Below are 16,501 nucleotides of genomic sequence, written 5' to 3' on the forward strand. Positions count from 1 at the left end.
GGAGAGGCACAGCAAAATCTTGCCAAAGTACTAAGACACACAAAATGCAATTTAAATGTAACTGAAAACCAAATTTTTACTACAAAATGCACACAAAAAGGGCTCGTACACCAAGGGGGAAAATATGTATTTATAAGCAATGAAATTGTGCAAAGTTTGATTGAAGCTCTTTGTATGGATTAAATTTGACCATGTTTGGGGGTGTGATATCTGTTGGAGTATCAATGTGTTTGCTCTTTTTAATCTATAAACTGTTCGGTTAACATTCATACTTGTATTTTTACACAAGAAAGGTTTGTGTGAATATCAGTCAATGACTAAGTGAGTTCTCGTGTGTTTACCTTGTTGGTGTGGTTGAGTGTGAGTCAGATTTTGAGTGTGTGTGTGTGTGTGTTCACGCCACACACTCCGACTAACTGGCCGTTCAGGGTGGTAGGCATTGTTACCAGGACGACCGCCAGACATGTGCGGTTCCTGGCCCCCATCCTGAGCCCCTCCTCACTGCAGATCACCCACAAGCCCTGCTCTCTGTGTTGGCCCCACCAGGAACAACATTCCACTCCCGTTTCTAGGCCCAATACCAACAGCAGCCAGCCAGCCTACTGAACCCTTCCCTGACCTCCCAGTGGAGCCACTTTGTCCCACCGTCAGAGCCCCACCTGTTTTGAGCCGCAACTGTTTAGCAAAAAAATAAAAATAACAAAGAATGTGGGCCTGTTTTGCATGTTATTTTGGCCTTAATACATGTCACATATGACAATTAAAAAACAACAACAACAACATTGAGTTAATATACTATATGATCTCACTCCAATACATTTTAATAGAAAGTTAGCAAAAATAGATCAGATCTTGCTACCATGGAAAGGTAAATACCTGTTTATTTGTGGAATAATCACCCTGATTAACTCTTTAGTATTATCCCAGGTTACCTATTTGCTTATGGTCTTGCCTAAGCCTAGCGAACAGTTTTTGAAATTATATAAATATTTTATTTGGAACGGCAAGCCAGACAAAATTAAACAGGCCTATTTATATAATTAATATGAATTCGGAGGACAGAAATTATTAAATATTAAAGCTCTAATGCTTTAATATTTAATAATTTATGTCCTCCGAATTCACATTCATTATATAAATAGGCCCGTATCAGTAAAAGCTTCAGTCATACAAAAGTTATACTTAAAACTGGTTCTCTAGCGAATTAGTAAGATTGTCTCACCCCATGTTCAAGAATGGCCTTTTTCCCTTTATTCAGATTACAACCTCTCACTTTAAATTATTTGAAAAGGAAATCATCTCCCAAATATCACTATTTCTAAAACAAGCCATAGACACTTGGTTTGCTATTACGATTCAATCCTCCAGAAACGACAGAACAAATAATGCAACAAATATTGTGGTTAAACTCAAATATACTAATTGATTTTAAAAAACATTACATTTTGAATAATAATAAAAATAAAATAAAAGGTATAATCTTTGTAAATTATATCATAGGTAGGACTGGTGGAGTTATGTCGCACATGCAGCTAACAAAAACAAATGGAAATGTCTGCTCTCGTCTGCTAAATGGCATATTATTATTATTATTATTACCCAAAATTACAACCAAATAATTGCAGCATTACCACAAAAATGGAAGAGGAAAGTGGAAGGGGGAAAAAGTAAGGAACTTGTCTGTCAGCCCAGCATTAAAGAACATCATTGGTTAAAGAATATTGTGATGAATAAAAAAAATACCAGTTTAATTTAAGAACTAAAGGATTGACAGCCATCCCATATAGACTCCAAAATAGTTGGAAGAGATTTTTGACATACCGATTCCATGGCATAGTGTTTATGAACTGATACGCAAAACGACGCCAGATTCAAAATTTAGAATTTTTCTATTTAAATTATTATACAAAATTCTTGCTACCAATATAATGTTATTTATATGGGGGATACAATCTTCCCAGCTCTGCAGATTTTACTGCGAAGAGACAGAATCATTAGATCATTTGTTTTGGTACTGTCCATTTGTAGCTTGTTTTTGGACACAGGTCCAGGAATGGCTGAAGGATTGCAATATTTACCTAGAGCTAACCCTGCAGATAGCACTACTGGGTGATCTAAAAAGTCATAGTCAATCGATCAATAATATAATAATACTTTTAGCAACAATTTTTTTTTGTCAATTTACAATATGTAGAAACAATGAGAATAGAAGGGTTCAGAACTTTTGTGAAACATCACAGTACAGTTGAGAAATATGTGGCAAATAGAAATCCAATATGGATGGTGTTAAGAGATAGATGGGAGGTGTTGAATGGAGCTGAAGGTTGGGACTAATAATCTGTTATGATGAGTTTCTCGGGTATCAAAGAATCAAGGATGCAAGGATATACTTAGACACTTTGTAGAAAGTTTATGCAAATGTTTAATGATCGGTACCAGGTTCGTTACAACAAAGGACAGAGCTTTGCCTCTTGGTATTACGAACTGATTTGAACAAAGAGATCCCTAACCTTATATACCCTCTGTTACACGTTTCTTCACGAACATCTGTTAACTCTCATGGGGGCACTACCTTCTTTGATGTTATTACTCTTTACCCCAAGTCATATATCCTGTCCATCAATTATTCTAAGATCAGTAATCTCCTTTGACATAAGGAATGCAGACTCTGTGGCACCAAACCACTTATCTACTAACTCTCCCCTGGTCACACAACACTATGAAATGACATCATTACAAACAACTAACAACAACAACTAATAACAACAAGATAAGTAATGTAAAGCATATGTGTCCATAATAATTATATAGGTTATAGGTTGAGAGCTTTTGTGAAAGAGCACAGTTAGAAAGATATGGCATATAGAAGCAAACCGGATGGACATCATAAAAATGATTGGAGAGGTTGAGGGTAGAGGAAGTTCAGGAGTAAAAACAAACAAAATAGAATTATTGTCAAATTGACTGTGTCCATAAAAGGTATATAGTATGTATAAGCTGGAAGCAGAGGCCTAAGCGATGTTGTTTAGCAGTGTACTCCAATAAGGGAAGGGGTGGTGGGGTAGGAATGTAATAAAGGGTATATATATGTATGTATATATATATGTATATGTATGTAAACTCAGCAAAAAAAGAAACGTCCTCTCACTTTCAACTGCGTTTATTTTCAGCAAACGTAACATATTTGTATGAACATAACAAGATTCAACAACTGAGACATAAACTGAAGAACTTCCACAGACATGTGACTAACAGAAATTGAATAATGTGTCCCTGAACAAAAGGGGGGTCAGAATCAAAAGTAACAGTCAGTATCTGGTGTGGCCACCAGCTGCATTAAGTACTGCAGTGCATCTCCTCCTCATGGACTGCACAAGATTTGCCAGTTCTTGCTTTGAGATGTTACCCCAGTCTTCCACCAAGTCACCTGCATGTTCCCGGACATTTCTGGGGGGAATGGCCCTAGCCCTCACCCTCCGATCCAACAGGTCCCAGATGTGGTCAATGGGATTGAGATCCGGGCTCTTCGCTGGCCATGGCAGAACACTGACATTCCTGTCTTGCAGGAAATTACGCACAGAACGAGCAGTATGGCTGGTGGCATTGTCATGCTGCAGGGTCATGTCAGGATGAGCCTGCAGAAAGGTTACCACATGAGGGAGGAGGATGTCTTCCCTGTAACGCACAGCGTTGAGATTGCCTGCAATGACAACAAGCTCAGTCCGATTATGCTGTGACACACTGCCCCAGACCGTGACGGACCCTCAACCTCCAAATCGATCCCGCTCCAGAGTACAGGCCTCGGTGTAACACTCATTCCTTCGACGATAAACGCGAATCTGACCATCACCCCTGGTGAGACAAAACCGCGACTCATCAGTTAAGAGCACTTTTTGCCAGCCTGTCTGGTCCATCGACGGTGGGTTTGTGCCCATAGGCGACGTTGTTGCCGGTGATGTCTGGTGAGGACCTGCCTTACAACAGGCCTACAAGCCCTCAGTCCAGCCTCTGTCAGCCTATTGCGGACAGTCTGAGCACTGATGGAGGGATTGTGCGTTCCTGGTGTAACTTGGGCAGTTGTTGTTGCCATCCTGTACCTCTCCCGCAGGTGTGATGTTTGGATGTACTGATCCTGTGCAGGTGTTGTTACACATGGTCTGCCACTGCGAGGACGATCAGCTGTCCATCCTGTCTCCCTGTACCCACTGTCTTAGGCGTCTCACAGTACGGACATTGCAATTTATTGCCCTGTCCACATCTGCAGTCCTCATGCCTCCTTGCAGCATGCCTAAGGCACGTTCACGCAGATGAGCAGGGACCCTGGGCATCTTTCTTTTGGTGTTTTTCAGAGTCAGTAGAAAGGCCTCTTTAGTGTCCTAAGTTTTCATAACTGTGACCTTAATTGCCTACCGTCTGTAAGCTGTTAGTGTCTTAACGACCGTTCCACAGGTGCATGTTCATTAATTGTTTATGGTTCATTGAACAAGCATGGGAAACAGTGTTTAAACCCTTAACAATGAAGATCTGTGAAGTTATTTGGATTTTTACTAATTATCTTTGAAAGACAGGGTCCTGAAAAAGGGGCGTTTCTTTTTTGCTGAGTTTATATAGACCGTTAGTGGTCTTCACCATTGTCTGTGGCCGTGGCCTGCACTACCTACCAGCCAGCTCTAGCCTGGACTATTATTCGGCCAGTCTGCACTGTCTGCCCAGCGCATTATCGACGAGAACATATCGGTTTTTCTGCCGGAATCACTGAAACACTGGACCTTTAACACCGGATGTCGTGGTTGGCTAATCAGCCCTGAGCTAGCCTTGAGCCAGGCCCATCTCCCGGCTATCTACCTCTCTGTCAACCGGACGGGACCTCCTAGTCTTGACACGGAGCCCCGCCGATCCAACACGACTGGTCTGCCGACGAAATCGTCTGATGTGGTTACAACAGGCTTCCCGTTACGACGTCGACCACGAAGATCCATCTGCTAGCCCGGCCCGCTAGCACACGCTAGCCGTGGCCTCTTGCTCGCTAGTGCAATAGCAACCCCCAAACTACCTCCGAACTATCCTATTGATGCTCACCGGACCTTATGATAATTCAGCTATACAGCTGATGCCTGCTGGACTGTTCCTTTTTACGGTACCTTATCCTGTTTATGTTTAGCCTCAGCCAAAACTTTGTCGCCATTACCAGCTGTTGTCTTAGCTCTCTCGAATTACACCTGTGATTGCTTTATGCCTCTCTCCCATGTCAATATGCCTTGCTTATTGCTGTTTCGGTTATTTCTTATTGTAATATTTCACTGTAGATCCCCCAGCTCAGATAAACCTGCCTTAGATAGCTCCTTTGTCCCACCCCCCATACATGCGGAGACCGCCTCCAGTGATTCTATCTCTTTCATCGTTACCCAACGCTTAGGTTTACCTCCACTGTACTCATATCCTTCCATATCCTTTTTCTGTACATAATGCCCTGAATCTTTTCTACAACGCCCGGAAACCTGCCCCTTTTTTTAACTTCTAAAAAACCACCTTTCCAGAAATATGTCTGGTCATTGTTGCCGCTTGCAACAGACCCCCCTCAGCCCCGAGCTGTGCCCTGGACACCATATGTGAACTGATTGCCCCCCATCTAGCTTCAGAGTTCGTACTGCTTGGTGACCTAAACTGGGATATGCTTAACACCCCGGCCAACCTACAATCTAAACTAGATGCCCTCAATCTCACACAAATTATCAACGAACCTACCAGGTACAACCCTAAATCTATAAGCACCCTCATAGATATCATCCTGACAAATTTACCCTCTAAATACACCTCCGCTGTCTTCAACCAGGATCTCAGCAATCACTGCCTTATTGCCTGCATCCGTAATGGGTCCGCGGTCAAACGACCACCCCTCATCACTGTCAAACGCTCCCTAAAACACTTTAGCGAGCAGGCCTTTCTAATTGACCTGGCCCGGGCATCCTGGATGGATATTGACCTCATTCCGTCAGTAGAGGATGCCTGGTTGTTCTTTAAAAGTGCTTTCCTCTCAATCTTAAATAAGCATGCCCCATTCAAAAAATTCAGAACTAAGAACAGATATAGCCCCTGGTTCTCCTCAGACTTGAATGCCCTTGACCAGCACAAAAACATCCTGTGGCGTACTGCATTAGCATCGAACAGCCCCCGCGATATGCAATTTTTTAGGAAAGTCAGGAACCAATATACACAATCAGTTAGGAAAGCAAAGGCTAGCTTTTTCAAACAGAAATTTGCAACCTGTAGCACTAACTCCAAAAAGTTTTGGGACACTGTAAAGTCCATGGAAATTAAGAGCACCTCCTCCCAACTGCCCACTGCACTGAGGCTAGGAAACACTGTCACCACCGATAAATCTACAATAATCGAGAATTTCAACAATTATTTTGCTACGGCTGGCCATGCTTTCCACCTGGCTACCACTACCCCGGCCACCAGCTCGGCACCCTCTGCTGCAACTCGCCCATGCCCCCCCCCCGCTTCTCCTTCACACAAATTCAGACAGCTACTGTTCTGAAAGAGCTGAAAAATGTGGACCCCTACAAATCAGCTGGGCTAGACAATCTGGACCCTTTCTTTCTAAAATTAGCCGCCGAATTTGTCGCAACCCCTATTACTAGCCTGTTCAACCTCTCTTTCGTAACGTCTGAGATCCCCAGAGATTGGAAAGCTTCCGCGGTCTTCAAAGGGGGTGACACTCTAGATCCAAACTGTTATAGACCTATATCTATCCTGCCCTGCCTTTCGAAAGTTTTTGAAAGCCAAGTTAACAAACAGATCACCGATCATTTCGAATCCCACCGTACCTTCTCCGCTTTGCAATCCGGTTTCCGAGCTGGTCATGGGTGCACCTCAGCCACACTCAAGGTCCTAAACGATATTATAAACGCGATCGATAAAAGTCAGTACTGCGCAGCCGTCTTCATCGACCTGGCCAAGGCTTTCGACTCTGTCAACCACCGCATTCTTATTGGCAGACTAAATAGCCTTGATTTCTCTAATGACTGCCTTGCCTGGTTCACCAACTACTTCTCAGATAGAATTCAATGTGTCAAATTGGAGGGCCTGTTGTCTGGACCTCTGGCCATCTCTATGGGGGTGCCACAGGGTTCAATTCTTGGGCCGACTCTATTCTCTGTGTATATCAATGATGTCGCTCTTGCTGCTGGTGACGCTCGGATCCACCTCTATGCGGACGACACCATTTTGTATACATCTGGCCCTTCATTGGACACTGTGTTAACAAACCTCCAAACGAGCTTCAACGCCATACAACACTCCTTCCGTAGCCTCCAACTGCTCTTAAACACTAGTAAAACGAAATGCATGCTCTTCAACCGAACGCTGCTTGCACCCGCCCACCCGACTAGAATCACTACTCTCGGCGGGTCTGACCTAGAGTATGTGGACAACTACAAATACCAAGGTGTCTGGTTAGACCGTAAACTCTCCTTCCAGACTCACATTAAGCATCTCCAATCCAAAGTTAAATCTAGAATCGGCTTCCTATTTCGCAACAAAGCCTTCTTCCCTCATGCTGCCAAAAATTGCCCTCGTAAAACTGTCTATCCTACCGATCCTTGACTTCGGCGATGTCATTTACAAATTAGCCTCCAACACTCTACTCAGCAAATTGGATGTAGTCTATCACAGAGACATCCGTTTTGTCACCAAAGCCCCATATACTACCCACCATTGTGACCTGTACGCTGTGGTTGGCTGGCCCTCACTACATATTCGTCGCCAAACCCACTGGCTCCAGGTCATCTATAAATTACTGCTAGGCAAATTCCCGTCTTATCTTAGCTCACTGGTCACCATAGCAACACCCACCCGTAGTCTGCGCTCCAGCGGGTATACAGTGAGGGAAAAAAGTATTTGATCCCCTGCTGATTTTGTACGTTTGCCCACTGACAAAGACATGATCAGTCTATCATTTTAATGGTAGGTTTATTTGAACAGTGAGAGACAGAATAACAACAAAAAAATCCAGAAAAACGCATGTCAGAAATGTTATAAATTGATTTGCATTTAAGTATTTGACCCCTCTGCAAAACATGACTTAGTACTTGGTGGCAAAACCCTTGTTGGCAATCAGAGGTCAGACGTTTCTTGTAGTTGGCCACCAGGTTTGCACACATCTCAGGAAGGATTTTGTTCCACTCCTCTTTGCAGATCTTCTCCAAGTCATTAAGGTTGAGGTTGATGTTTGGCAACTCGAACCTTCAGCTCCCTCCACAGATTTTCTATGGCATTAAGGTCTGGAGACTGGCTAGGCCACTCCAGGACCTTAATGTGCCTCTTCTTGAGCCACTCCTTTGTTGCCTTGGCCGTGTGTTTTGAGTCATTGTCATGCTGGAATACCCATTCACAACCCATTTTCAATGCCCTGGCTGTGGGAAGGAGGTTCTCACCCAAGATTTGACGGTACATGGCCCTGTCCATCGTCCCTTTGATGCGGTGAAGTTGTCCTGTCCCCTTAGCAGAAAAACACCCCAAAGCATAATGTTTCCACCTCCATGTTTGACGGTGGGGATGGTGTTCTTGGGGTCATAGGCAGCATTCTTCCTCCTCCAAACACGAAGAGTTGAGTTGATGCCAAAGAGCTCGATTTTGGTCTCATCTGACCACAACACTTTCACCCATTTCTCCTCTGAATCATTCAGATGTTCATTGGCAAACTTCAGACGGGCCTGTATATGTGCTTTCTTGAGCAGGGGGAACTTTTGGGCGCTGCGCGATTTCAGTCCTTCACGGCGTAGTGTGTAACCAATTGTTTTCTTGGTGACTATGGTCCCCGCTGCCTTAAGATCATTGACAAGATCCTCCTGTGTAGTTCTGGGCTGATTCCTCACCGTTCTCATGATCATTGCAACTCCACGAGGTGAGATATTGCATGGAGCCCCAGGCTGAGGGAGATTGACAGTTTTTTGTGTTTCTTCCATTTGCGAATAATTGCACCAACTGTTGTCACCTTCTCACCAAGCTGCTTGGCGATGGTCTTGTAGCCCATTCCAGCCTTGTGAAGGTCTACAATCTTGTCCCTGACATCCTTGGAGAGCTTGGCCATGGTGGAGATTTTGGAATCTGATTGATTGATTGCTTCTGTGGACAGGTGTCTTTTATACAGGTAACAAACTGAGATTAGGAGCACTCCCTTTAAGAGTGTGCTCCTAATCTCAGCTCGTTACCTGTATAAAAGACACCTGGGAGCCAGAAATCTTTCTGATTGAGAGGGGGTCAAATACTTATTTCCCTCATTAAAATGCAAATCAATTTATAACATTTTTGACATGTGTTTTTCTGGATTTTTTTGTTGTTATTCTGTCTCTCACTGTTCAAATACACCTACCATTAAAATTATAGACTGATAATTTCTTTGTCAGTGTGAAAACGTACAAAATCAGCAGGGGATCAAATACTTTTTTCCCTCGCTGTATCTCACTGGTCATCCCCAAAGCCAACACCTCCTTTTGCCGCCATTCCTTCCAGTTAACTGCTGCCAATGACTGGAACGAACTGCAAAAATCTCTGATGCTGGAGACACTTATCTCCCTCACTAACTTTAAGCGTCAGTTGTCAGAGCAGCTTACCGATCACTGCACCTGTACACAGCACATCTGAAATTAGCCCACCCATCTAACTCATCCCCTTATTGTTATTTATTTTGCTAATTTGCACCCCAGTATCTCTATTTGCACATAATCTTTTGCACATCTATCATTCCAGTGTTAATACGAAATTGTAACTATTTTGCACTATGGCCTATTTATTGCCTTACCTCCATAACTTACTACATTCGCACACACCGTATATATATGTTCTGTTTGTATTTTTTGACTTTATGTTTTGTTTACCCATATGTAACTCTGTGTTGTTGTTTTTATCGCACTGCTTTACTTTATCTTGGCCAGGTCGCAGTTTTAAATGAGAACTTGTTCTCAACTTGTCACGATCGAGGTAAGGAGTAGACCAAGGCGCAGCGTGATGAACAAACATACTTTAATTAGTTAAAGTTTAAACAATACAAAACAAGAAACGACTCGTGACGTCCACGGTATCAATGACCGAACACGGAACAAAAACCCACAAACCCAAAGGGAAAAACATACAGTTTAAATTTGGCTCCCAATCAGAGACAACCAGCCAACAGCTGACACTCGTTGCCTCTGATTGGGAGTCACACAGGCAAACATAGAAATCAACAAACTAGAACCCCCAACATAGAAATAAACACATAGAATAAACACACCCTGGCTCAACAAATAGAGTCCCAGAGCCAGGGTGTGACAGTACCCCCCCTAAAGGCGCGGACTGCGACCGCGCCTCAACTAAACAAAACAGGGGAGGGCTGGGCGGGCATACCTCCTCGGCGGCGGTTCTGGCTCCGGCCTTGACCACCACCCTCCAATACACCCCCCATAGCGCCCCTGGTCCAGTCTGGCCCCGCCGGCTGGAGCCGAACTGGACTTAGCAGGAGCGGTTAGCTTCAGCTCCATCGTGGAGCAGTTGACCGGTACCTTACCAGGCACCGGTGACCCAGGCACGGGTTGTGCTGGACTGACGACGCGCACCCCTGGCTTGGTGCGTGGAGGAGGAACGGGCCTTACCAGGCTGACGACGCGCACCCCTGGCTTGGTGCGTGGAGGAGGGACGGGCCTTACCAGGCTGACGACTCGCACCCCTGGCTTGGTGCGTGGAGGAGGGACGGGCCTTACCAGGCTGACGACTCGCACGCCTGGCTTGGTGCGAGTGGCAGGAACAGGCCGGGCCGGGCTGGCGACGTGCACCGTAGACTTGGTGCGAGTGGCAGGGACAGGCCGGACCGGGCTGGCGACGCACACCGTAGGCTTGGTGCGTGGAGCAGGGACAGGCCGGACCGGGCTGGCGACGCACACCGTAGGCTTGGTGCGTGGAGCAGGGACAGGCCGGGCTGGGCTGTCGACGCACACCGTAGGCTTGGTGCGTGGAGCAGGGACAGGCCGGACCGGGATGGCGACGCACACCGTAGGCTTGGTGCGTGGAGCAGGGACTGGCCGGACCGGGCTGGCGACGCACACCGTAGGCTTGGTGCGTGGAGCAGGGACAGGCCGGACCGGGCTGGCGACGCACACCGTAGGCTTGGTGCGTGGAGCAGGGACAGGCCGGACCGGGCTGGCGACTCACACCGTAGGCTTGGTGCGTGGAGCAGGGACAGGCCGGGCTGGGCTGTCGACGCACACCGTAGGCTTGGTGCGTGGAGCAGGGACTGGCCGGACTGGGCTGGCGACGCACACCGTAGGCTTGGTGCGTGGAGCAGGGACAGGCCGAACCGGGCTGTGGAGACGGATAGGAGCCCTGGAGTGAAGAGCGGCCACAACCCGTCCTGGCTGAATGCCTCCCCTCACACACTCTGTGTGAGGCATCCGCACAGGACGTACAGGGCGGTGTATCCGTAACCTGGTGGCCTCCAGAATCCGCCCCTCTTTTGCCTCCGTCAGCCCCGTCGTCCATGCCGTGTGCCCCCCCCCTAAAAATTTTCTGGGGTTGCCTCTCGACCGCCGACGACGACCCTGATCACGCCGTTGCTCCTCTCTACGGCGCGCCTCCACCGTCTCTTCTCCCGGCGCTTCCTCCCATGTCCAGCCCAAGAGCTGCCCCTGGACACGCTGCTTGGTCGTTGCATGGTGGGTTTTTCTGTCACGATCGAGGTAAGGAGTAGACCAAGGCGCAGCGTGATGAACAAACATACTTTAATTAGTTAAAGTTTAAACAATACAAAACAAGAAACGACTCGTGACGTCCACGGTATCAATGACCGAACATGGAACAAAAACCCACAAACCCAAAGGGAAAAACATACAGTTTAAATATGGCTCCCAATCAGAGACAACCAGCCAACAGCTGACACTCGTTGCCTCTGATTGGGAGTCACACAGGCAAACATAGAAATCAACAAACTAGAACCCCCAACATAGAAATAAACACATAGAATAAACACACCCTGGCTCAACAAATAGAGTCCCAGAGCCAGGGTGTGACACAACTGGCTTACCTGGTTAAATAAAGGTGAAATAATAAAAAAATAATATATATATATTAATATTTGCGGGATTGGAAGTGATGCAGACAATTACATTGATGGAAGTTACAATCTATCTGCAATATTAAAGCTGATCTACCCCCACAAAAAAACAAAAAAACAACATTGAGTTAATAAAGCCCCATACAAACATGGTCCCTTTTTTGCGTTCTTGAGTAAGGCAGCTCCAAAATGCATGTGTTCAGCCTAGCTCAGTGCTTTCTGTGGTGGTGGGGCTGCCAGCGGAAAATACGCAGCGTAGGGGTTGGTAATGTTCTCTACTTGCGCCGTGATTGGCTCTGTGTTCTCTCACTCATGGGGACACTATATCACTGCTAAATCTAAATCTACGGGGAGAGCTCGAAAATTCAAGCCCCTTGTGTGCTGCCATAGAGTTACATTAGAAGTGCCCATCCAAGAAGGCTCAAGGTCATTGGCACAAGATAAAATGAAGTCAAATCACGTTATATCTACAGTGACTTTGATTGGACTGATCATGTCAACATATGTATATATATATATATATATATATATACACAGTACCAGTCAAAACATTGGCCACATCTACTCATTCAACGGTTTATCTTTATTTTTACAATTTTTTACATTGTAGAATAATAATGAACACATCAAAATGATGAAATAACACATATGGAATCATGTAGCAACCAAAAAAGTGTTAAACAAATCAAAATATATTTGAGATTTGAGATTCTTCAAATAGCCACCCTTTGCCTTGATGACAGCTTTGCACACTCTTGTCATTCTCTCAACCAGCTTCACCTGCAATGCTTTTCCAACAGTTTTGAAGTTCCCACATGCTGACCACTTGTTGGCTGCTTTTCCTTCACTCTGTCGTCCGACTCATCCCAAACCATCTCAATTGGGTTGATGTCGGGGGATTGTGGAGGCCAGGTCATCTGAAGCAGCACTCCATCACTCTGCTTCTTGGTAAAATAGCCCTTACACAGCCTGGAGGTGTGTTGGGTCATTGTCCTGTAGAAAAATCAATGATAGTCCCACTAAGCCCAAACCAGATGCTGTGGTAGCCATGCTGGTTAAGTGTGCCTTGAATTCTCAATAAATCACAGACAGTGTCACCAGCAAAGCATCCCCAAACCAGAACACCTCCTCCTCCATGCTTTACAGTGGGAACTACACATGCGGAGATCATCCGTTCACCCACACCGCATCTCACAAAGACACGGCGGTTGGAACCAAAAATCTCAAATTTGGACTCCAGACCAAAGGACAAATTTCCACCGGTCTAATGTCCATTGCTCGTGTTTCTTGGCCCAAGCAGTTCTCTTCTTCTTATTGGTGTCCTTTAGTAGTGGTTTATTTGCAGCAATTCGACCATGAAGGCCTGATTCACACAGTCTCCTCTGAACAGTTGATGTTGAGATGGGTCTGTTACTTGAACACTGTGAAGCATTTATTTGGGCTGCAATTTCTGAGGCTGATAACTCTAATGAACTTATCCTCTGCAGCAGAGGTAATTCGGGTCTTCCATTCCTGTGGCGGTCCTCATGAGAGCCAGTTTCATCATAGCGATTGATGGTTTTTGAGACTGCACTTGAAGAAACTTTCAAAGTTCTTGAAATGTTCCATATTGACTGACCTTTGTGTCTTAAAGTAAGACTTTCATTTCTCTTTGCTTATTTGAGCTGTTCTGGCCATAATATGGACTTGGTCTTTACCAAATAGGGCTATTTTCTGTAACCCCCCCAGCTTGTCACAGCTCAACGGATTGGCTCAAACACATTAAGAAGGAAAGAAATTCCACAAATTAACTTTTAACAAGACACACCTGTTAATTGAAATGCATTCCAGGTGACTACCTCATGAAGCTGGTTGAGAGAATGCCAAGAGTGTGCAAACAGTCAGACAGACAGCAAGACTGACAGACAGACAGACACTGTTGGAGCGAGGCATACTAGTTGCTGTGCCCAATGGCCGTACTCAGACACACACACATGCACTCACTTGTACATGCACACTAATGCTCTCTCTTTCAAATGCATGCAGGCATACACATACGCACACAAACACACACACATAGACACACACACCATGAGAGTCAGATACATAGATGAATAGGAGAAAGACAAACTGAGACATAGAGAAGGGAAGGATGAAAAGCAGAGAGCAACCAGATGGTTCGAGCTTAGGGTCAGGTAGAAGAAGAAGACCAAAAATAACAAGAACAATTAAGCTGACAATGAAGAACAATGAAGAACATGTAGGTAGGAGGGGTTATGGTGAGGTTGTTTCTACACACACTAGCTACAGTGCATTCGGAAAGTATTCATACCCCTGGAGGTTTCCACATTTTGTTATGTTACAGCCTTGTAATAAAATAGATTAAAATGTTTTTTTTTTTCATCAATCTACACACAACACCCCAAATTGACTAAGCAAAAACAGGTTATTAGAAATGTTTGCAAATTTATGAAAAATATAAAAAAGAAATATAACATTTACATAAGTGTCACGCCCTGGCCTATATAACTCTAGCTAGTTTGGTCAGGGTGTGAATATCTATGTTTGTATTTCTATGTTTGGCCGGGTGTGGTTCCCAATCAGAGGCAGCTGTCGCTCGTTGTCTCTGATTGGGGATCATACTTAGGCAGCCAGTTTTCCTGCCTGTGTTGTGGGTTTTTGTTTTTGTTTGGTTAGTGTGGCTTGTGTGTATAGCCTTCCGACGTCACTTTTTGTTGTTTTTGTATGTTTATTAAGTTCAATAAACATGGAGGCATTTCACGCTGCGTTTTGGTCCGTCCCGTTCATCAACGAGCGTGACAGAAAACCCCACCACCAATGGACCAAGCAGCGTGCCCAGGAGGAGCAGAGAGGATGGACCTGGCGGGAGATGAGAGAGGATCTGGCAAGGAAGATGGAGGCCCTGAAAGGGATTAGGGTGGAGAAGGAGAGACAGCCCCAATATTTTTTTTTGAAGGGGGCTAAAAGGGTGGTCGGGGAGCGACAGAGAGGAGCCCCGACCACTGCACTCGTGGGGGCTCAAAGAGGAGTCCTCACTGGAGGAGGACGGGGCGCGGAGTGTAAAGGATGGAGACAGTCATAGACCTCCAGCGCCGGTTCCCAGTCCGGTACGCCCCGTACCTGCTCTCTGCACCAAGCCAGTGGTGCGTGTCCCTAGTTTGGCCCGGCCTGTTCCTGCTCCCCGCGCCAAGCCAGTGGTGCGTGTTCCCAGTATGGCCCGGCCTGTTCCTGCTCCCCGCACCAAGCCAGTGGTGCCCGTCGCCAGTCCGGCCCGGTCTGTTCCTGCTCCTCGCACCAAGCCAGTGGTGCGCGTCGCCAGTCCGGCCCGGCCTGTTCCTGCTCCTCGTACCAAGCCAGTGGTGCGCGTTGCCAGTCCGGCACGGCCCGTGCCCATTCCACCGGTGCCTGGATCGGCACCGGTCAGCGGCTCCACTCCGGAGCAGGAGCCGCCACCGAGGCTGGAGGCCCACCCGGACCCTCCCCTATTCAGTCAAGTTTGTGCGGCCGGAGTCCGCACCTTTGGGGGGGGGGGGGGGGGTACTGTCACGCCCTGGCCTATATAACTCTAGCTAGTTTGGTCAGGGTGTGAATATCTATGTTTGTATTTCTATGTTTGGCCGGGTGTGGTTCCCAATCAGAGGCAGCTGTCGCTCGTTGTCTCTGATTGGGGATCATACTTAGGCAGCCAGTTTTCCTGCCTGTGTTGTGGGTTTTTGTTTGTGTTCGGTTAGTGTGGCTTGTGTGTATAGCCTTCCGACATCACGTTTTGTTGTTTTTGTATGTTTATTAAGTTCAATAAACATGGAGGCATTTCATGCTGCGTTTTGGTCCGTCCCGTTCATCAACGAGCGTGACAATAAGTATTCAGACCCTTTACTCAGTACTCTGTTAAAGCACCTTTGGCAGCGATTACAGCCTCAAGTCGTCTTGGGTATGACGCTACAAGCTTGGCACACCTGTATTTGGGGAGTTTCTCCCATTCTTCTCTGCAGATCCTCTCAAGCTCTGTCAGATTAGATGGGGAGTGTGGCTGCACAGCTATTTTCAGGTCTCGCCAGAGATGTTAGATCGGATTCAAGTCCGGGCTCTGGCTGGGCCACTCAAGGACATTCAGAGACTTGTCCCGAAGCCACTCCTGCGATGTCTTGGCTGTGTGCTTAGGGTCGTTGTCCTGTTGGAAGGTGAACCTTCGCCCCAGTCTGAGGTCCTGAGCGCTCTGGAGCAGGTTTTCATCAAAGATCTCTCTGTACTTTGCTCTGTTCATCTTTCCCTCGACCCTGACTAGTCTCCCTGCTGCTGAAAAACATCCCCACAGCATGATGCTGCCACCACTATGCTTCACCGTAGGGATGGTGCCAGGTTTCCTCCAGATGTGACGCTTGGCATTCAGGCCAAAAATTTCAATCTTGGTTT

Source organism: Coregonus lavaretus (genome assembly GCF_964263955.1).
Source record: "Coregonus lavaretus genome assembly, chromosome: 26".
NCBI classification, from domain to species: Eukaryota; Metazoa; Chordata; class Actinopteri; order Salmoniformes; family Salmonidae; genus Coregonus; species Coregonus lavaretus.